The sequence below is a fragment of the Sitodiplosis mosellana genome, unplaced genomic scaffold, assembly GCF_009176505.1.
Source record: "Sitodiplosis mosellana isolate CC-2019 unplaced genomic scaffold, AAFC_SMos_1.0 Smas_scaffold_12, whole genome shotgun sequence".
In the NCBI taxonomy this organism is placed as follows: domain Eukaryota; kingdom Metazoa; phylum Arthropoda; class Insecta; order Diptera; family Cecidomyiidae; genus Sitodiplosis; species Sitodiplosis mosellana.
In genome coordinates, this window is record NW_022595254.1 from 729,839 (window position 1) to 753,725 (window position 23,887).

Sequence of the window (23,887 nt, forward strand, 5' to 3'; positions counted from 1 at the left end):
GAAGTACAGTAATTTCTTAACACGGCCATTGCACATACATGCGATTCTTCTGAATACACCAATGTAGGGTTTGACTCTATTTATAACATGATCAACATGCGAGTTCCAAGTCAGATTTGCATCAATATACAGCCCAAAATATTTCATTTCATTTCATTTACTTCTTCGACTTTTGAGTTGTTCAAGTAAATATCCCCCAAGTTATTTGCTGCTAATCTCATTGAATTGAAAAATAAAAGTTTGGTTTTTCCACCATTTAGCACAAGGAGATTGTTCTTAAACCACTCACTTATTTTTTCAAGATCATCATTAATTTGGATTGATAGTGTCTCAATATCATTACAAACATATGTAATGAATGACTCATCCGCATAGAGTTGAAGTGATCCATGAAGTTTTATTTCGAAAATATCATTCATAAATATTAAAAATAAGAGTGGTCTCAGTTTAGATCTCTGAGCTACACCATATTTGGTTTCACCAATATTACTGTGAATTTTGTCAACTTCAACGATCTGTTGACGTCCCATAACATATGAGTTAATTAGGTCAAAAGCATTTCCCCTTATACCCAGTTGCTCAAGTTTATTCATTAAAATGCCCCTGTCTACGCAGTCAAATGCTTTGGCTACATCAAGGAAAATTGTGCAGACCAGTTTTTTTATCATTTAGGGCTCTCTGAATCTTGTCAATATAAGTGATGCATGCGGATGTCGTATTGGATTTTCTTGTGAATCCAAATTGATTTGTTTTGAAAAATTGTTTTAATTCCAGAAAATCATAAAGTCTCCCATACATGCATGCTTTAGAATTTTTGATTCAGTATTTAAAATGGAAATTGGTCTATACATTTTGTAGTCGGTCTTATCGTCACATTTTTTATACACCGGGGTGATTTTGGCCATTTTCAATTTTTCAGGGAAATTACCAAACACAAATGATTGGTTAAAGTAGTAAACAAGAATTTTACTAAACGGTTCCGGAATATTTTTGTATAGTTTCGATGATAGACCATTAGTACCGGCCGAATTACTGTTATTTAAATTTGATATGGTTTTAGAAATTTCCTCTTCATTTGTTGGATTGAGAAAAATTGAGTTCGAGCTATCATATTCCCCAGTGAAATTGACAATAAGTTGATTTAAATCTCCATATTCTTTCTCAAGAACATTTTGTGGTAACTCAGTGTAATATTTATTGAGGAGATTCGCGGTCTCGTATTTACCCAGAATTACCCCTCACTCATTTTTTATTTCAATGTCTGATTTTTTTTCGGTTTGTTTGTGATAAATTAGTTCATTGATATTTTTCCAGTTAATGGATATCCAGAATTTTTTTTGGGTCATTCAGAGTTTTTTTTAAACTCAGCATCAAAAAACTTTTTTTTCTTTGCTATAATTGCATTCTTAACTAATTTTTTTTGCTTATTAAATTCAGTTCGATAAATTTCATTGTTGGGGTTTTTTCTCTTAAGATCGAATAAATTTTTTCTCTTCCTTAGTTCAATTTTGATTTCCCTATCAATCCAATTTTTCTTTTTGTTGTTAATTCCAGAAACAACTCTAATTTTCGTGCATTTATCGACTGTATTTTTTAGAAAGTCAAGATATTCGTCATAGCTATATTTTGTGTATTCAAAAGAATGCAAAATATTGGCAATCTTTTCATAGTCAATGACATGAATCTGATTAGGTGAATTGTTATTTTTGATTTTAAAATCACAAGAAATTTTGAATTGCACAGTGAAACAAAACCGTAACAATAACACGATCGACTCAACACACGATGATGAGATTATCCTTTAATTTTGTAGTAAGTAAACGCATTTAAAAGAGATTTATGTGTAGATTCCCAAAATCTATATTAGAGATTTAATATACTAAATTCTTCTGCACTTGAATCTTAATTGTCGCTTGAATTGCAAATTCACTGAATATCATTCAATTTGCAGGTAGACGATTATCAAATGCTTTTAATATTTGATGCGATGCATTTTCGAAGCTTTCCTCAATGCGAATCGTAGTTGTGACAATATTTTGCGTATTATTTATTCTTGTTGTATATATTTCGCAAAATTTGATTGAGATCAAAAGCATAATCGCAATTTTCGAGCGGAGTGCACTTCAATATAAATGAAATTTCGGCGCATAGCATGATGTATCAATAGCAAAGTCATACACAAAATGGATTCATTTATTATTCGTGTTTAGCGAACGGGTTTAACATCATGTGTTTATTTGCAAACTGACCCAAATAATTAGCTCCTGGAATTTGAATTAATTATTATTTGGAGAGCAGCCACGCAGCTCTGACCACGGAGAGAGAGTGAAGGAGTATGAAGAAGAGGTGGGGAGGAGAGATACAAGCGAAAGAGAATACCGGTACCCGACTGGCATTTTCACCATATACATCGTGTTTATAAAGCCAGTTATTTATACAAAATCCAAATAACACGCACGCAAATATTTGCTTAAATTGATATTTGTCTTGTGCAATTCATAGCGTGTATGCAATTAGCCGAAGGAAATGCCGCAGATGCACCACTGAACGAAAGCCTATTCAAAATGTTGGCTCGGGGATGATTTCATAATATCGAGCAACGTTCGGTCTCGGGCGGCGAACAAAAGCAATGGCGATTGCCCGAAAATCAAACAGATTGATCTAATAGAGTTTCCACATTGTCCACATCAATATACATAGCTAAAATGCAAAGCAATTATGATCACACTTTTGCAACGGATTTTGAACAGATTTCGGAGAAATCGACACTCTAATTTAAATCAATAAAATTTAATGATGAGACTTTTCGGGCTACACGTGAAGCTTACAATTGCAATTCGAATTCAAATGGGTGTGCAAGTGTATTGTGCATTGCGCTCAGCGCCGTAGCCAGAAAAAAAAATTGGAGGGTGCAAAATCGAAATTTTTCTTTTGTTGCACCTTTGAAACCCGATTTTGTTGCACCTTTGAAATTTTTGGAGGGTACAATGCACCCATTGCGCCGGCCTGGCTACGGCGCTGATTGCGCTGAGTTCGAATGTCGGGCTCAAACCAAGAGATGATTTCGATCGTGTTTAAGCATATAAATGTATATTGTCGAATCATTTGTTGTGCCATGATGTGATATGGTCAGATTGAAAAGAACAAAAACAACAACAGCAACAACAAACACAACAAGTTTCTCCCCGGAGATTGTAAACATGTTTACAAATTGTTCGACGAGCATCAAAAATTGCCCGGTTTCGTACATATAAGAAACATTTGTCGGACACACACTCGGCTCTTATTCAATTTATGGCATTTAATGGCTTATGGCTATCGTAAACATGTGCAGAAAACCATTTTACTTGAACGCATCCAAACAACAGGATCTTTTGTTCGGTTCAAGTTTTGTAGGCGCACACATTCGGAAATGCACCGAACATTCAGTGATGTTTTACTTGATTGTGTGTGTGCTTTACTTGTGCAATGTAACGGATGTAAATTGCAACTCAAAGTTACCAAATTGAAAGTTTTCACTAAACTCACAACAAAACAGCATGAAACGTAGTAATGATTTCGATGGGAAAACCGATTTCTCTGTTAATCCATGGCATGTACACATGCCGAAATTGGCATCGGTAAACTTTCCAAACTGTATCGACATGGCCGAAGGAATGCAATTAAAATTTGACCCATGAAAACACACACACACATGAAAGAGGAAGAAAGAGAGAGAAACTGTGTATGAAATCCCAAATAGAACAAACATCGGCTACGGACCCAAAATTGCTAAAACCGATTTTTCTTCCGTGTGCTGCTGGCCCAAACCAAAATCAATATTCGTCTCGGTAATTCGATGAATTTTCAATGAACATTCATTGGCATCTCTTGATCGTAATATGTAATATCAATATGTTTGCTGGATTAAAATCTATTCAATTATCGAGTAAAGCATGGTTGACACACGTAATAGTGCATCAATGCATCGCACCGTATACTATCAGCCTCGCTTAGTTCGGCTGGCTATCACCAACTCAACTCGCCTCGTTTCGCCACTGACGCCGAAAAGTCAATGTAATTTTCGCTCAAACGCAACCGATTTACAATTCTATGCAAAATGAAATTGACCTGAGGTTACATGATTATTTCATTGCACGTATTAGTTTGTGCATGTTTGAACGATTTTATCGGCTTAACCAATTTGTGATACAGTTGCATGCATTACACTCGCATGAATTCACTGCGGAATATTTATTAAAAACTTTTTTTTTCTTCTCTTATGTCTCGATGAAATCGATTGCAGCATGAATCTTTCATAAATAATTGAAATAAAAACTTCACAATATGCGTAGTATTGAAGGATTCGAAAACTTTTCGGGCTATTGAAATTATTTTGGAGAAGTTGAACAAAATTGAATCTCAGTGTGATACCTAAAATGAATTATAATGGCGAAAATGTTGTGTTCGAATTTTGCATTAAATTCATACTACGCATTCTTAGCAGATGCTTATACATAATAATGTTGAAATTGATGAAATTACTTTGATTTTAGGTTTTTTTTCGTTCTGTATGCTCAACTCAAGATTTTTGCAGCAGTGATTGAGCGATGGTCAGTAAATTAACTCAAAATGGTTTTTAAATCGAAAAGTTCTACGATGAATATTGCATACCATGAAGCGACCAACTTCAGTTGGGCAGTGGTAAAAAGTTTACCAGCATCTGTTTTTGAAGTTCCGTTTTTGATGTAGTTTTTTCCCGGAAATGTTCATAAATTGAATAAGAGAATTTCGCATTATAAATGCGATAGTACACGATTTATGTTAAATCCGTATACTCTTCTACGATAAAAACCGCAAAAATTCCCAGCAAATTACCCCTTGCTATTGCTATTCAACCAAATGGAATTCAAATAATTCTCAGACACTGAACGTTGTTTAGTTGTGCATAACATACACACAGTTTTATATGCCCAACCTAGGGGAATCACTCACTTTCCAAATGGTGTGAATCTTATGAATATTTCTGAATCTTTAGCTCTTTGAAATTCAAGATGGCGACAGAACTGTCAAATTAGGATGCATTTGATTCACTCAGATTCACAACATTTGTCCGTATTCATCACGATTGATTTACAGTTTAATGGTGAATCTGTGTGAATCTTTTGGTTTTAAATGTATGTATAAGAGTTTGTTTGAATTTGAAAAAAAGGCATGAAACATACAAGTTGCATTGAATTATAAATTCCCCTAGTGCCCAACCAATGCATGGAAATAGGATTTTCATAGAGAAAGCCATGGATTGAAAATTAAATTGTAAAACACAAACATTTTACTCGAAATGTAGAAATTATTTCCATTTCGCACGCACGCACATACCAAATCAAACACACGCACACGCACACTTATAGTGTACTCTCGAACATCGGATCAGCCTCGATGGGCTTGAAAATGTTTCAAGCGCTTACGTAAGAATTGACCCTGATCTGTCATGTAAATCGTTTTGGCACATGAAGCGAGCAAACGAACGAGTAAGCGACAGTGCATTGTGTCGAATGTTTCATTCACACACGGTGACGACGACGACGACGGCGTTCGCTTGTTTCGTTGCGTAGTTAACTTTCATTCATTCGGCCTTTCATAATTCATGGTGTTTTGGGTCTATAGCATCATCATGGGCAGTTACTCTGGCCCGACATGCTTTAAACGAAACAAAACAGTGTTTCATTTATCTGTTCCACTGTGGAATCCACAGTGTGGATATGGCATGTGTGCGTGCGTGTAAGCGTGTGTCTTCGCTTGTTTGCAGATCATTGTAATTCAGTTTGTCCGTGTGGCGAATATGTTCGTTTGGTCGATCGGCTGTGGCCAGAATGACGCGTATCATTGGAATGGGTTCGATGTGAAACTGAAAAATATGTGCACATCATGTATGTGACTGAAGAACAGTAATTCAAACGGCGTTGGTAATCCTGTTTTGTGTATTTTACTAAATAGTTCTTGAGCCCATAACACAGAACAACTCTCGTCAGTCCGCATATACCTAAACTACTGGCCACATTGCTCCTACTGTGCTGACGTGCTGTGCTGAGCTTTAGTTGTAGTTTTGCAAACTCTCACACCCAGCTCAGTCTCCGGCCGTTTCGTAATGATTTCAAACCTATTTTAAATTTTACACGAGCACACACATGAATAGACAGCAAAAAGCGAACAAAATAAAGACCTACAACAAACCATTTGGTATGCATTTGCGGTTTTAATGAAATCCATAAATCTTAGGACTGCTCCTTTTGTCTTCGTTGTTGATTCGGAGCACCATTCTCCGATTCTGATGTCGCAAAATGTATGCTGTTGCGGACGATAGGCTCTGAAATGCACACACACACACACAACACGTTATTGTCGGATTGTATTAGTATAAGTGTGCGAGTGTTGCAAAACATTATCTGTTGCCATATAGAGTCATCCCTTGATGATTTCTGGCGACTGGGCCTGAACCGACTGCACCATCAATTTATCACAGCACGCACCATTCAATGGTAAAATCTAACAATTGTTTAATAATTCTATGGAAATTTTCACCAATTGTAAATCTTCAGCATGTTATCAGCACAAAGATAAACGCAAAGATCAGAGCTGAGCTAAACCTCCTACTTTAGCATCCAAAATGACTCGAAAAGCAGTACGAATGACATCGCATATAAATGGTGATGTAAAGTATCTTTTTATATTCATAATCAGTTCGACATGATGCGGCGGCCCCGGATAACCCACACCACTGCTACTACCACCACCACCACCACCACCATGCGATCCGAAAAATAGAGGGATAAGTGACAAAGAAACTCTGACAACAAATGAAAATATTTGTTTTTCACTCATTATTATATATGTAGGTATGTATATATGGGGATCATCTCGATGTGGTTGCCGTCCCGAATTTTCGATGGATGTGAAAAATGCTCCGAAAATCTATCGAGAAGTTTGCGTTTCGAAGATTCGAACGCATGAAAAGCTACATTCAACCATTCAACGGCATCATTCGTTCCATTTTAGTCCGAAATAAATCACAAAACTGAAGAGGAAAAAACAGAGCAGAAAAAACAGCGTCGGCGAGACATGGTTACAGCAGATTGCTCGTATTACCACGAAGTTCGGGGTAACAGTCTCGTGCGAAATCTAATATTATGGATTAGTGACAAGTTAGATGAAAACGAATCGTCGGCCCCAAAATTAAGCTTGAAATAACAACTTATCCAGTTTGCTTGGATCAACAGTGTGTGTGTGTCTGATTTTTACATGTGTCACGACCTCACCAACGCACATGCACACACATTGAAATCAGTGTAATTTTAGGAACAAAAAGCGGCAAAACAACAAACCGTGTGCCAGCATCAAACCAATCTTATCCACTTAATCACATATTAACCGGACTGATAAACCGAAATCACTCCCCATTGACGCTTGTCACACAAACACATGCGAAATCTTTGATAATTCACATCACTTATCACTTCGATTAATCTACTTACTATGTTGAAAACATTGAGATCATCTCGAAAATCAAAAACTGTAAATCATTTTCGGTGTTGCTCAATGGCAACCCAAATTAGATGCTCACAAACTTTTTTTTCGTCTGGTGTGTCGAAGTCAAAACCGAAACAAGCGCAATAATTCATTCAAAGCGACAGGGAGAGAAAAAGAAGGGAGCAGATTGTGTCTCATTTGCGCTTGCGGCTCAGCACACAGCTGTCCATAATTCCTCCATTTGCGGCTGATTTAGAATAAAATGCCATAAATGATATTTTTGCCGACTCCCCTGATTCATTTGTGCAACCGCCACCCGCATCGCACATGTGCTTCCATTTTTTGCCATCGAAATGTCATTTATACTTTTTTGTGTGTCAAATCGTCGAAAAACCAGAATGGCAAATTCCATTCAAAATCCACGCGATCCATGATGGATGTTTTATAAATATGAAAATTATGTAACGATTTCGCTGTTTTTATTCCACACATTTTTTTCACAAGTGGAATTTATTACGGCACAAAACCAAAAAATTCTCCGGCCGAAGCGGCATCAAAGTATGAAAGCGTATCACTTACATACCAACGTGTCGTTCATTTTCCGTTTACATTTCGTGAAGTCAAATAATTTTTTTTAAAAATTAAATCAAATGTAATTAACATTTTATTGAAAATTGGTCTCATCGCAACATGCTACACGGCACTTGTCCATGGCCACACACTTCCGATGGTGATGGTTTGCACACGCCATCTCTCTCTCTCTCTCTCCCCAGTGACGTTAAGCATATACATTTTACCTTTCTTTTTTTTCATTTAGCATTTAATTGCGTTCCGTGTCCGTTTTACTTTTAACTTTGAACTTTTTTTCGTCTTACATTTACATTTTGGATTTCACAGCAATTGAAAATTACTTGAAACCAAATTATAACGAATGGACCGTGTGCCATTCTGAAATTCATGAAAAAGTTCGTTGACAACAAACAACTTTTGCCGGCACAAAAGTATTCGTCGTATAAATTGAATTTATGGAAGGGATCCACAGAACCGAAAAAAAAATCGTTGATGTGGGCGAATATGAAATCAAATAAAAAAACTTCTTTCGAAGTAATTCCTCGTGACGAAAGCGAACACAAAATAGCTGATATCAATTTTAAAAAAATCGTTACGGAGCGATTCTGAAATTAGTTGGAAGAATGCAAAAAAAGCAAATCCAAATCGCTCCGAAATGATTTTTTAAAATTGATATCAGCTGTTTTGCGTTCGCTTTCGTCACGAAGAATTACTTCGAAAGAAGTTTTTTTTATTTGATATCAATTGTTTTGTACCCACAATTTTTTTTTTCAACAAAACCAACCAACACTAAACAAACACAAAGTGCTGTGTATTGAGCCAAAGAAAATGAAACATGAAATGTTGTAGTAAAAAACCAGCATTGTCGCCCTTTTGAATAAAGCAAAATCAGCGCGTAGGTAGGAAAGCAGACGTATGAGCGTGTGGACTCGAGTCGCACACCGGAGTAAAAAAAATTTCATTCTTTTTTCGTTAAATAAAATTTGGTTTTTGGACAGACAGATGAAATTACATTTTGTTTTGATGAAATTACATATCGCTTTTATACTAAGAAACTATCACATGTTTAGTTTTTTCATGATGAATTGTTTTGATTTTGATTTTTTCATAAAAAGTCCTTTTTTTGTGTTTTTAGTTGATTGCGTGGTATAAAAAGACTTGGTGAAGGGCTGGTATCCGGAAGAATTTTATTCATCTGAACGCAAAAACACTTTGGTTATGATTTTGCCCTTATTCTCGGCAACAAAAATGAGTTTTAGTTGATTTTTGTCGATTTTTCACGTTTTTTCCAACTTCTAATGGCTATATCTAAAAAAAACAGAGTTTTGCCAGATATAAGCTATATGTCAAATTTTAGCTCTAATTTGGGGCTATATTTGAGGCAATTTTGAAAAAAATCGTCGTAGCCGTTTTCGAGAAAATGGTCGATTTGTGCAAGGCCGATTTGGTGACCATTTTTTGGGTTTTCAGCCCATATGCCAATCTAATTTTTTCAACTTCAAATGGGAACTTCATTGAAAGGAAGGCCATTTTTTGAATTTTCAAAGGCCGGCCAAGGCCAAGATGGCGGCCAAATTAAAAAGTGGCGGAACAAAAATGTCTTAGTTTTTGATATACTTCAATGCCTGAAAGTTTAAAAAAGATCGGGCAAAAACTACGAACGGACGGACGGACAGACAAAACTATTATCTCAGAATAATTGGTGAGGACGCCTAAGAAAATTTTCAAATCTTCATAACTCATGAACGGATGGTTTGATTTCAACGTTCTTGGGCTTGTTGGAAAGGTCTCGACGAGTAGGCTCGGAAAAAACATGTTTTAAGACGAACGGGCCGTGTTCAAAACCCGGTAAATGGGAAAAACTGATAATTGTACATAATTTTCAAGTGGCTATTTCTATGGAGGCGGTTGGTCGATTCCCAAGTTTGAATGAATTTTCTGGGCCTATGAGCCAGGGGCTTTCTAGCGATACTTCATTCATACCAGATGGCCTCTTAGGAAAAAAGTTCGAAATTGCGTGTACATATAGGCGAGTTTGACTTTCAGCACAGAGGTGCTTTCGTCACTCGTGCCTTCTGTCGCCGGCTGTGATTTGCTGAGCGCATTCCGAATGTCAGGAAAAAAATTGCTTTCCTTTGCCATTTTTCATTTCTCGTCTCTCGTTTGGTCTTGTTATTTATAAGTGCTTTTGAAATGCCGAACATCGTATCTATCTCCCTTTTGGTCCGTTTCAGTTTTTTTTCGCGTACACACTCTATATTTCCAAAGCCATCGTTCACATGATTGTGTGTGTGTGTGTTTGCAGATGAGAGTCTCACACTGTCTAACATCGGTAACTTTCATTTTTTCCCTGACTTTACCCTTGTTGCTGTCGTTGTTGTTCAGAGAGTGCCAACGTCGTTGTGTCCATATTATGATTTCTTCTGTTTGCATATGAAATGTTCTTCTTTTCTTTCTTTTTCTTTCTCTTTTTTCTTCATAAAACATCGAAAGAAAAAAATATGCTCCGAAATAAATTTGCATAAAAATGTACCGGAACAATCAGAATTTAAATTGAAATTATTTAATTTAATGGAAACGAACCGACCGAAACAAAGCGCATATACAACAAAGTATTATTCAGCACAAAAACCGGAATTTTTCGTCTATGACGCTTTGATTCAACACTAATTTTCATTTTTATGCGCTATTTTGAGCCGATTCCCGGTTTTCATTTTCAGTTTTCGGTTGTTGTTGTTTTTTTTTTCTCTGGAGAAATGCTATCGCAAGTCAAGTCGGGCGCACTGTTTTGAATATTTTCACAATGATTCCCGAATCAATGAAGCAGACAAGGATTTTACATGGGTACATGGGAAGCGAAAAGTGGAGCAAGAGCTCGTATGTCTCGTTGTTTTATCTTATAATATAAAATGACAGATTTATTAAATTGAACTAGCTTTTGTTGAGCATATGTGATTGCTTGCTCAAGGCGATACTTGATTGAATGTCATATTTCCTGAATGCTGCGTTTTAAATCCAATTTTGCAAGGAAACATCGAAGAATAGAACAAGGATAGTATCATATTCAACGTAGGGTATGGTGGGGCAATTCGCCGCATCGACCTTTTCTCGACAACGGCAATACATATCGCCCATTCCACACGAAATCAATCAAAACTCACATGAGTTCTCAGAATTGGCTGAAACTTTGCACGAATGTTGGGTTTGACAAAAAACTCAGAACGCCAAAATTTCAGCCCGGTATCTATTACTGGTGGGTCCGTACAGATGGTCGAAAAATCGATTTTTTCGAAAATGGAGTTTTTTTGCTCTGCTTGTAAAAAATTTCAATGAAATCATAAGTGAATGAAATGTTCACACATTTTAGGGTTTGAAAAGTCCTTTCCAGCGCACATTTGATATACACGTCAAAAACCCATTTGGACCGATTTTTGGGCTAAAATAGCTTCAGGCTAACAAAATAAAAATTACCCCCATCAAACGTGTCGATTTTTATGTTTTTATGTGATTTGGCGTCGAAAAATCTTCGATCTGGACAAAAGTCTATTTTTGAACAAATTTGAAAAAATTTCGATTTTTTCGATTTTTTGACCAGTCTGACCCATTTTTTCATGTTTTTCGGCCAAAACCGATTTTTTTTTGCATAAAATGTGCAAATTTTTTGCGCAGCATTAGCTTTGAAACTTAATTTCTCATCTTTACATGCCATAATATTAGCATGTTTTCATGAAAAAATATGTCAGATTACCAAAATTTGCTTATCTCAATTGAAAATCTATATTTTTCTTCGAAAAGTCCATTTTTTCCCAACTTTAAGCCGATCTCTTGCTCTGATTTGTTTTCAAGAGATAACATATGACTCTCCCACTTTGATATCTGGTCGAAAACCAAACAATTTTAGTCTTTTTATAGACGATTTCTCTCTATTTTGCACATTTTTCGACCAAAATCGCAAGTATTTGGCCATTGATTCATTTTATTGCTAATGAATGCAGTGAATCTGTATGATATGATGAATTAGACACCTTTATAACAAAATAATGTAAGTTCAGAAATGATTTTGCCTCTCAAATCACCCAGTCTTTGTCGCTTTTTATGATTAAAGATCACAATTCTTTCACTTAAATCGGTTTTGTCCTTCTAAGCAAGCTAATTGCAACAGTTCAGCATTACAACTCATTCTTAATCCTTTTTAATCCTATACCCGGAAAAATTGTTTACCTGACAGGAAACTTCAAACATTATTAGCAAACTAGCCTATAAATGCGTAATAGATACCGGGCTGAAATTTTGGCGTTCTGAGTTTTTTGTCAAACCCAACATTCGTGCAAAGTTTCAGCCAATTCTGAGAACTCATGTGAATTTTGATTGATTTCGTGTGGAATGGGCGATATACAAAAAGTGCTAGTGTCATTTTGAAGAGCAATTTATTTCCGATATTTGGATATATGATTCGATATTTTTCATTTGAGTTCAGGCTCTGTACAGGAGCAAACATGTTTTGCACTAGTGCTGAGTTAATTTTTTAAGTCAACAGAATCGTAGTTTTGACGATTTAAATTTTTTCTTCTGTACTTATGGCGTCATCCGAGTCTGCGTTAGCATTTCTTGGTCGCGGCATAACTCAAACAATTGACAAGATAATTAAGATCCGAAAACGGCAGAAGTTTTGGCATGTTGAGGCAAAGTCTCGGATTGATTTCGATTCCATTCTGATATTCCCAGGTTTCGGAAGAAGAGCTCTCAATTTCTTCCATTCACGATACTAGCGCCACTGAGGTATATAGCAAATCAATGTAAAGCGGAGTTTTTTTTCTAACTAAAATACGCGGCATTTTTGAAATTTCGTACTATTTCCGCACCTTGGATATTCCCATGTCGCATTACGACCTTCAGACTGATTACCCTAAACCGATAATTGACTAATAAATAAACCACTCAGAGCTGCTTATAACTCATATCTGTGAATGGAACAATGTAAATGGGCACATGCATTTTTTTGGAGTTTTGATTGTTGGAAAAAAAGTGCGGCGAATTACCCCACCGTACCCTATGTGTTGGCGTTTTGCTACTTCATTTTTTTACCATTGGCTGAATTTCAATAATTTATTTCCATCTAAAATTATGTTCATTCTAACAACGAAAAAATGCTCTACTGCAACGGTCAAATGAATGAAATAACGACAATGACAATTAATTGAAAATTGTTAAAAGGTCTGTCGAATTAGTTTGAAGAGAAAAGTTTATGGTGAAAATTGAAAAACAAATCGATCAGTCTGGATTTGTTGTTCGTCGCAAAAAGCGCTGAATAATTTGTTTGTTTGAAATTTTCGAACAAACATTCACGGAGTTTTCAATACAATTAGCAAAGGAAAAAGTTTATTACTGTTGTGTATTATTGTGCATGATATGGCCGAAGCTGGAGGAAAAAATATAGATCGTAAACGAATTGATTTGATCCAAGAGCATTCACATTTGAATTAGGAAATTCATTTAAAATGGTAATTTAATTAAGTTGCTTTGGTAACTAGTTTCGAGGCTGGTGGATGACACAGGCAAATATCTGGCAGTTCATCGTTGTGCATATAGGTTTGCCTGATGACATAGACATCTCATCGCTTTCCCGCTCACAATGGTATGAAACTTTTTCATATTTTCAAGAGTCATGTCACTACAGCAGTACCGCTAATTACTAGGATGATTTGATCTGACGAAGAGCATGTAAATGAGTGGAAGAGAGACGAAATGTTGTCGTGAGGGATGGTTGAAAATCTCAAGGGTGCTCATAAAAAAACTAGAGCACAACTGAAGCGACAGCATCATCAGCAGCAGCAGCAGCATTTTCTAAATTAACTTTATCACTAAACTGTAGTTTCCAGTTTATTTTCTAACTAAATATTACCAATCAAAGTAAAACTTATTTCATTGCCTGAGTTCGCTTGGGCGAAGCCAATTCATGTGTGCATACCAGTGCAACCACTCGAATCACTCGGCAAAATGAAGGTGATTGCAAAACTGATGCGAAATAGAAAGTTTACGCTTAAATCTGATTTTAAGGCCACAGTTCCATATGCAGTTTGGCTTACAAGTAATGTGTGTATGCATGTGTGCATTCGAATTAGGTTTTTCCGAATGTATACCAACATTCAACTTGACGCCATATTGAAAATGGCTATTTAAAGAGTTGCGGCACAGTTTCAAGAGTGATCGAGCAAGAAAGAGGAATGTAATGGAAATGAAAAGTGCTGTTGCCTTTTACATTTATCCCGTTGACACTCGGAATGGACGACTTGAATTTATTCATCAATAAATGCAGCCATAATCGCGTGGGTCTTGAATGCCTTTTTCCAATTCTCTAATGGGATTCGGCAATCGATAAGCATAAACATTTATTCCATTTCGAAATAGCCCGGAATTTTCGAAATGAGAAAAAAACCAAACAAACAAGAGTGTTCCATAATTGTGCAACGCAAAAATACACCTATGCGAATAAGATATAAGTACATTGAAATGTCTACATAAATTTTGTTACGGCTTTTTGAAGTGTTTTTATTTTTATCTTAACGAGAAAATTGGCAAATATTTCCGCCAACTTGGTTAGAGTGTGTTGGTGTGTGTATGTTTGTTGTTTCAGGCGCGATACCGTGCGCATCATGTAGCGGAAATGTAATAGGGTAATTTACTGAAAACCATGTACCGTTGCGAGCAACGAGTAGCAACCGAAAAAAGAACGATGTGAACACGCATTTGCCACTAATAGACTATTTAAATGTCATTTGATGAATATTTCAAGAATGATTGTTCCAATAAATATACATATAGATAAATGGAGAATGTATGTGTATGCATGTGTGGTAGACCAAGCTAGCAAAAATTACAAGCTCGTTGAATCTCAGCCATTTGCATATTTAGTAAAAGTCCACATATTTTATGAGCTGCATTCAATATAATGTATTGCTTCTGTGTTGAGCATAGATTTTACGGTGGTTTCAAGAGCGAGTGCACGTTCAAAAGACTGAACGAAGAGAAAGAGAGAAAGTGGGAGTGAGTGAGAGAGAGAGAAGAGAGAAGACGAACTACGGGAAAAGCGGACGAAAGTGAAAAAGTTGTCATCATGATATATGTGGGAAAAATGGAAAAAAATAATAAATGCAAGAACACTTTATTTCGAGTATGAAATAAATTTGCATGACATTCGGTCGTTCCCTCTCTCTTTCTCTCTTTCTCTCTTTCTCCCATTGAACTGTGTTCATCGTATGGTGGGAGTAATGTGCAATGTGCATACTAATTATGGTCGTAAGTTGTAAAAGTATTTTGGTCACTGCGCATTCACAACACTTTTACTTAGTTGTTCACATTCCATTTGAAACGTGCAAATTCCTTTCCAACGGTTTGTTTGTTCGAAACATGTACAATTTTTCCGTCCATTTGATGATGGGAAATTTAACGTCTGTTGAAATTGTGCTACATTTTGGAGCAACAACCATAAAATCGATTATACCATGCAAATTATGCTCGTATGTATATGAATCAAACTGTCCGTTCAACTAGCCATTTGGGTAATGTAGTATTTCAACAGTGCTTTAATATTATTTTGTCGTCATTATTTTCTCAAGTATCTATTTCATCCTGTTGCTGTCATCGTTTTGCCGGGCACAAGGAGTGTTGTTCGATGTCGTTTATAAATAGCAAAATTGAGCTAAAGGAAATAGTTGCCTGGAACAAGAATTATGCGTGTATGCAGCTCGTCGACCATGACGAGAGAGACGAGAGAGCAAGAACAACACATTTTTCACTTAAAGCTTTATCTGTCCAACATATTTTTTAAGCACGCATCAGTAGATGCGCGCGCCCCGCTACAAGTTTGAGTTGTCACAGTTTTCAGAAAAGTGTTTCCATAAGCAAAATTCCCAAGCAAATCTTTGGGTCGTCGTCGTTGTCGGTTGTTCGTTTTCTTATCTCTTAAGCTATGTTACAATAAGCTATAATGCGGACACATTCCATCCGTTTGATGTTGTCGTGTTCGCTTTATCGCTCTGCGTTCTTCGTTTTAACGAGTTAACACATCAATGTGAATGAAATCCTATTTAACGGTTTTACATTCAAACTATAAAACGGCTTTAAGCAACTACCCAATGTGGTTGCGTATATATTTTCCTCCCTGTAGTAGCAGCGGCACTAGCATAGCCATGTGATCGTAATTCCAATCGAGCTCCATTCGTTTACATTCAAGAATGTATTTTATGGTCCCCATTTCAACACTTACTTGCATCTTGCTTTTATGGATCGCATTCTCTTTTCGTTAATTTTTAACCACTGTTTTGCCAATGCACCGACACCAAAGAGAAAAGTAATCAGAAATTCAGTTCGTCGATTCTTTTTTCTCTGCACTCCTCTGAACTGCTGGAGGGTGCAAAAATTGAGCGACAACAAGAGTCGATGCTTTCGTATATGATTTGTGGCCAACCGCATTTGCTTGTTTATTTTCCTCGTGTGACTCATGAAAACTGAAGCGAAAACCCATCACAATGAGCCAACCGTTCATTGGCTTCATTTTGTGTTGTTTGTAACAAAGTCATTAAAGTTACCTATCGTTCGGTGTCGTTGACTTTGATGATTGAACACAATTTTCGTCTGGGCCAATTTCGACCCGAAAATTCATGCATTTTAATGATGATACACTCAATTTTGTTTATTGTTTTTACACAAAAATCGGTTGCAAGTCTTGTTACGGACAATAAGGAAACGACGAAGAGAGATCGGAAAAGGAGAGTCGGAGAGACAGAAGAAAAGAGAGTAATAGTCAATGTTATAATTTTCAATGTAGTCTGCCCATTAGAGAAAAAATCGATATGAGATGCACTTCGCCCTTGTGACTCGTTCATCTTTCATAAAAGATAAGCACATGCACATACAAATACACAGAGAGAGACACCGTGTGTGCGTCGAGTGTATTCTCGTCTGGGTCTTGGTGTTTCTCAACGAAAGCGACACAATGCATCGAGATGAAAGTGTATGTCATTTCCGTTGCACTTGGTTGTTGATCATTTTCATGATTATACCGAGAGTTTTGAGCGTGAAGAAGCGACGTACATGACACGGAGGAGCGTCGAACGGAATGGAAATCATTCTTATTATTCTGCAAACGGGATTCACGTGACAGATAAAGTGCAACCAGATAATGTGCAGATAGATGACAGACGGAGGACAATTTTCACAAGCATTTGCGACAATGAGGCACTCATGAAATGTACCAAAGACATCGTGAAATATTTCCAAGTGATAAATCAAAATAAGGCCCGATAATTGTCGAAGAATATGGTTATAACAATGGTCGAAATAAAGCGGAAGGCCATAAATGAATGTCGTACCGTTATGAGAATCTCGTCCATTTGAAATGATTCATTTAATGCAAATGCATTTTGAGTACACCTTGCACCACGATGAGGCAACCGCGCAATTCAAGCGTTCTGCTATCTGTACTTTTGTTTGTGTTCTCGCTTTATTTGCATGCAAAATGACTTTTTATCTTTATGCAATGCTTTCAGTTCCGTTTTGCAGCAGCAAAAAGGAAAAAAAAATATGTGAAATGAACGAGAAGAGTTCACGTCGTATTATTGCATTCAATTTGGGTACTTTTACCGTCTGATGCTCAATATAATGATGCTGAAAGAGTATCTGGCTCTTTATGGCTGTATGATGTGTTCTATGTAATCATAGCGAGTGAGAGTGGCGGTGCGTATGGTTTGTAAGTCATTATTACCATGATGAAGGTTTGTGTTGGTGTCACTGCTGTTGTCATTGTTTGTCATCGCGATACGAGGCAGGCAAACGCTGCCGCGCTCAAAGACGAGACTGAGAAAATGAATGCGCTTGTAATTGTGGAGCATTGTACGGGAAGCATTGAAGCTGCTGTACAGTGTACACAAAGTGCACACTTCATCATCGAGCTATGTTGATTTTCCTTGAAAATGACAGACACAAAAGCAGCTGCCGCGACAAAGAGAGAGCTTACTCGAGAGTAGCTCTAGCAACACATATATACACCAAACACATCAGTCAGCGCATCAACTTCAGTCACCATGCAGCGAAAAATGTGCTGTAACCTCGATTGAATGGTGTGCGCACATAAATACAGTAACGAAAAAGAAAAGAAAATTGCAACAACATCAAATTGCGAACACGAACGAACACAAGCACCGAGCCTTGGGAATCTGTTCTCGATGAAAAATCCACTTAGCCACACTGTGAAATTGCATGCATTCGCTTGTGAATGGGTTTTCATTTTGGTTTGGTTCGTTGGTGTTGTCACATACACATGGCTTCCCATTGTGGCCATATTGCCGACACTTCCTTTTTTCGTCTCTGCCTTTTAAGTGCATCGCTCGCTCTTTCTCTCTCTCTCTCTCTCTCTCTCTCTCTCTATCGCCCTTTTTCCCTCACGCCATGCCTTTCCATCGGCATCCCACCGTCGGTCGACATGAATGCGTCGGGGTAAACCAACAACTACGTGCGAAAGTAAACTATTTCAATGAACTATCTCATTAAAGTGTTTGTCTATGGTTACATTTAAGCAAATAGACGACGGCGCATCAACTCTCTCCCTCTCTCTCTCTCTCTCATATTTACAAGTATAAATTAATTAAATGTGCATTGTTTGGGCATTTGCACGTTCGAATCCACTTCAATCTTGACGCCAATCTCATGACGTGTTAAATGCCATGCATTCCATTTTCTCTGTCATTTGTCGATGAGTGAAATGACAAGCCGACAGCGCACTCCTCCAGATTTTCATAATTAAATTCTATGGAAAATCATCAACATACAATTCTAAAATGAAAAACCTTATAGAATGGCGTAGTTTGAATAATTGCTTGGGCTGTGATTACCACCGGATTTATGCGTATTTTCACTTTGAGCGTTGCACCATCAAGAGAGAAAAAAAAACCCACTTTTCCATTAACTCATTTTTTTATGGCAACGAATGAAAAAGCGTGGGTCATTAAATGTTTTTATTCATCTTGCCAAACTGACATAACGATATTTTGACGTATCAAAATGCTGGGCCAACCGAAGCTATTCAGAAAAAATTACTCAACATTGAAACATGCGAGTGAACGGAGAAAAAAAATGAAATGCGTACACATATTCCACTGCATCATTAATCAAATTCAAATTGGCTTTTTCTAATGGCATTAGATGGCAGGGAATGAAACAAAAAAAAATACCAACGATATTGTGAAAGTAACAAAAAATAGAATCCATTGAATTCAAAACGCGTTTGCAAGCTCAATTAAAAAAATGATGCAATTGAACATCCAGTCAAAAAGCGAAAATAATTGCTTCCATCATTGAACGGATTTAAATTAAGAGGATGATTTCGCATTCATTGCTTAGTTAAGCTGCTTTGAACAGATTCACAATTTTAGATATTCCCATCTAGGACGAAGTGAGAGAGAAGGGGAGAGAGAGAGTGAAAAAAAAGTGCTACACCACATCAATTACCATATGAGCTTTGCACTCTAAAAAAACACATTTTCACTTTTAAACAGATCCACTTTTTATGACTGCACTTTCTTTATCCCCAAATCACTTCTGTATCCACTCTTCTGTATCTGAGGATGTGAAAAGAGTATTAGCTTAATGTGACTTAGATGAAAAGAACTCCGTCTTTTTTTGTGCATCGCAACAAAAATCAACAGAGAAGAAATCGATTAAACTTTTTTTTGTATCATTCAGAAACTGAACAAGAATAGGTTCAATTGAATTAAAAAAAATTCCCATCCGAAATTCTAATTTTGGTACGAGAAATATCCATATTTTCAATTTTCATTGTAATCGCTGATGCTTGAGCTTAATAATTGTCATTCAACATTTCTTCAAGCTATTTTTATTCCTTTTCTTCTTGTTAAGAAATCGGATCAAATCTGAAATCCAATTTTTCAAAGAAATTGAATTACGATGTTGACCGATTATTGAATTTGGATGGTGGTGAAGGGCTTGCGACGCCTGTACATACGTCAATATTTTCATATATTTCTATATTTCAGTCATATTCCGTCATATTTCAAATATTTGGAATATTTGATATATTCAAGGCATATTTCAGCTACATTTTTGACGTTTTTTGGTATTACCCGATGTTATTGTGACTATTTCTGTTTGAAATATTCCTCTCAATTTTCAAATCTGCGAAATATTTGAAATACATATAGCTAAATATGTCAAATATACGAAATATCAAGATGCATTTTATGATCAAATAATACTTCAATATTTGAAATATTTGACGTATTTGAATACGAATGAAATTTGGGAATATTTCACATATATTTGATCGTCGCAAGCCCTTCGGATGGTGGATATAATCCATAACCTAGGCTTAATTCGATTGAACTTTGAACTGTTGAGAGCAGAAAAAAATGGCATGAAACTGCAGAAATTCAACTCGATTTGCAATGGTAAAAGACTAAAATCGGATAGCATGGAAAATAATTAAAAGTTTGCGACGAAAAAGAGAGTAAAGAAGAATCAGTCATCAGTTGAGTGGAACAGATTGTGAGTTTATCTTTTGAACACTTTTATACCCTCACAAATCGTTATCAAATGGATTCAGTTGTTTGTTTCGGTTCGTTTGAATGAGGCCACAACAAAAGGAACGCTTTTATATTGTATGCAATGCATTATACGAGCCAAACACACCAAAAGCGAAAACAAAACACAGACGCATACACACAAGCAAGCAGTACGAATAGAAATGAGCGATTTTTATGGCCGACAAAGTTAAATCGAGTAAGTTTTTGTGCTTTTTTCCTCTCTCAATCTCTCTATCTTGAGTGCATTCACACAACAGACGGAAGCCTATAACTACAATCAGCACATTTTAAATCAAAAATTGTGTATAATCGCGCGCACATTAATGGCAAGTTGTGCGCAATAAGTGGGAAATAAAGTTTTAGCTCAAACGAAAAACCACAATAAGAATTGAGAAGTTTTGTTTGGGATTTGATATCTTCTGTTTCGTTAGCCGGTTTTAATCACATTCTATCGCTGCTGAAATAGTTTTTGTGTTGTTGGCGTTGTCGTTGTTGTCGTTCTAGTTAGTTTGGCGGTGTGTGGTTTTAAGTTGTTCATTCCCTTTGACATGCTTTTCACACACAAATACACATAAACCAGCACCAACACAATGCACAGGGCGAAAATATGTACAAAGTTTGCGACGAGTGCACAGGCAAGAGCAAGAGAATCGGAGATGATATAAACGGTAGCAATCGCTTCGAGTGATTCGCTTTGGCATGCGACAAAGCGTTTGTGATGTTTATGAAGTTTTATGTCGCTGATGTTGGATTGTGGTTGTGCTTGCTCGCTTTTTCGTCTATTGCCCCGCGCTTAATCGTTGCTGATGCATATATGCTAGATCGCAACAGCACCAGCCTTTGCAATGTATCCTCGATATTACCAAAATGCTGGCATTTTGATTATTTTCACGAGAGTTTTTGCTATTCAACAAAATATTTCAGCCGTTGTAAATACGCTCATTTTTCTGTGTTATCACGATGATGACTTAACTTTTATTGCTCACCTCATACAGAGAGCGCTTAGCAACGACATTCTCATTCCCGAATATTTGTATTTGTGTCACTTGCGCCATTCAGCGCGGTAAACGAATTTTTGGTAAAAAGTGCAAAGAGTGAAAACATCAAACGGAGATGTTTCAAGCGCCTGAATATTATAACAGACATTACAAAGAAAACCACCGAAAAACCGAGCATTTTCGATATTGTATATGCATGCAGCGCAAATACACGATTCACTCACTTTGTAACTATTTTGATTTTGCACGAAAGCACGTCAGCGGCACCAGCGCACACATTGACTCTGTTGTCGACAACCGTGTTCACCAAACACTTTTCATTACACACTTTGTAAATAATTATACCGCTGGTAGCTACATTTCGTTCGCTTTAAGTCCACGTTTACACACAAAAGAGACCACGACATTATTTGGATCATCATAATAGCACTGCTGGTGGAGATGAAATCCGGTCGAGAAATCACATCTCATTTTTTAGCTATGTTAAACAACAACGTTCAAGTGCAATTCCCTTCGAAAAGCTCGCAATTGCAATTAAGCCACTCACACTTGTTGCAAAACGGTGCATAAATACCAGTATTGGTTACTATTCAAATAATTCGATTTTTTCCTTATTTCTTCAATGGAACAATCTGCTTTACTGTCGAAAAATCCGCAGTTTCCACTTCAAAATCGCATGCAATAAAATCCAATGATCTCAAATATTACAAATTGGAATCTATAGAACTATCCTTTAAGTGCTTTGAGATGGGCAATGAAAAAAAGATCCATTCGCTACAGCAAACAATGAATCGCATTTGAACGCATATTGAAACTATGATTGCTAAATGGATTTGTAGCATTTTACCTCCTCACGAAATGCGAATAAAAGCGATAAAAAATCTTTTGAACTTTCGTCTTCACGATGTAAAACAAGCAAACAAATTCACGAGCATTCTATTCAATTCGCTTTTTTACACACTCACACAAACACACATTTCTCATTTCGTGCAAGCTCAAGCACGAAAATTATAACATAGTAATGTTGCTTGTACAACAGTGAATAAGCAGCAATAAAAAAGGGATTTTTTCTCTCATTCATTTCGACGATTCTGGCGTTGGCACGTGCATTTGCACCAGTGAAAGCGAACTCAAGCTCCAGCGATTATTTTCAGCAGATAAATATCTTCCTACGATCGCATTATCACCATCGTATGGTGTCTTTCCACTATTCGCATGGACCATGGTTTTTTTTCTTGTTGTAAAGTCCAAAGCATTTTGAAATGGGAATCATCGTCGAATCGTTATTCCGTTTTTTTGTTTCTTCTTCTTTTTATTGCTTTTGATCTGTATATCTGTTACTTTCGAACGCTAGTCAGCGCTTAAATAAAAATATTGAAAATTGCTTCGTACCAAATTCGCCTTAGCCCAGTGACGTGCTGCATATCGTCGACGTGCACTGTTTTTTCTTTCTTCCTTTCTTTCTCATATTTTTTCTTTTCCGCATTTGTATGTGTTTCTTTCACACAATTTTCATTTCTATTGCGAAAATCCGTTTTTCTTTTGTCTATTATTTGGCAAGTGAATGTTAAACGTCCCAGAATTGCATTTAAATGCTCGCTGAATGAAGAAAGCGAGCGGAAAATATATACGCTAAAGAAAAATGTAAGCGCTCGCACTAAGTACAAAAACGTGCTACAAATGTTAACGGAACGGGAGAAAGAGAGGGGGGCGCCCGCGCGCGCGAGAGAAAACACTGAACCAGTTCAAATGTAAATTTAATAACTATTTAAATATTTTTGCAATGAATTTGCAGTTGCAATATGTGCGGACGCGCATGCTGCGTGTGGAGGTCGGTCGCTCGACCGCTCACTCATTCTCGCTTTCTCATCCACTCGGTGCAAATGGATAAAATGTTCGCAATGTTAAACAGAGCAAGAAAAAATCGTTTCGAATATTTATGGCGTCGCTTTCAGTTCTGAAAATTTGTTTTTATTATTTTTCTTCTTCTCGGTGCTTCGTTGTTCGTTTGTTGTTCGCGAATGGCTTTGAATACGGCAATTTGGCTGAGCCGCCTCATTTTCAGGCTTATCAATATTACAGACGGCGTGGAAAAAATGGATTCTCTTGAACAAAGCATTTGCATTCACAGAATGTCGTTTTGGTGAAAGAAAATTCAAATTTGTTTCTCATTACTCATGCCCAATGGCTGTATGAACGGCGAACGAAAAAAAGGAG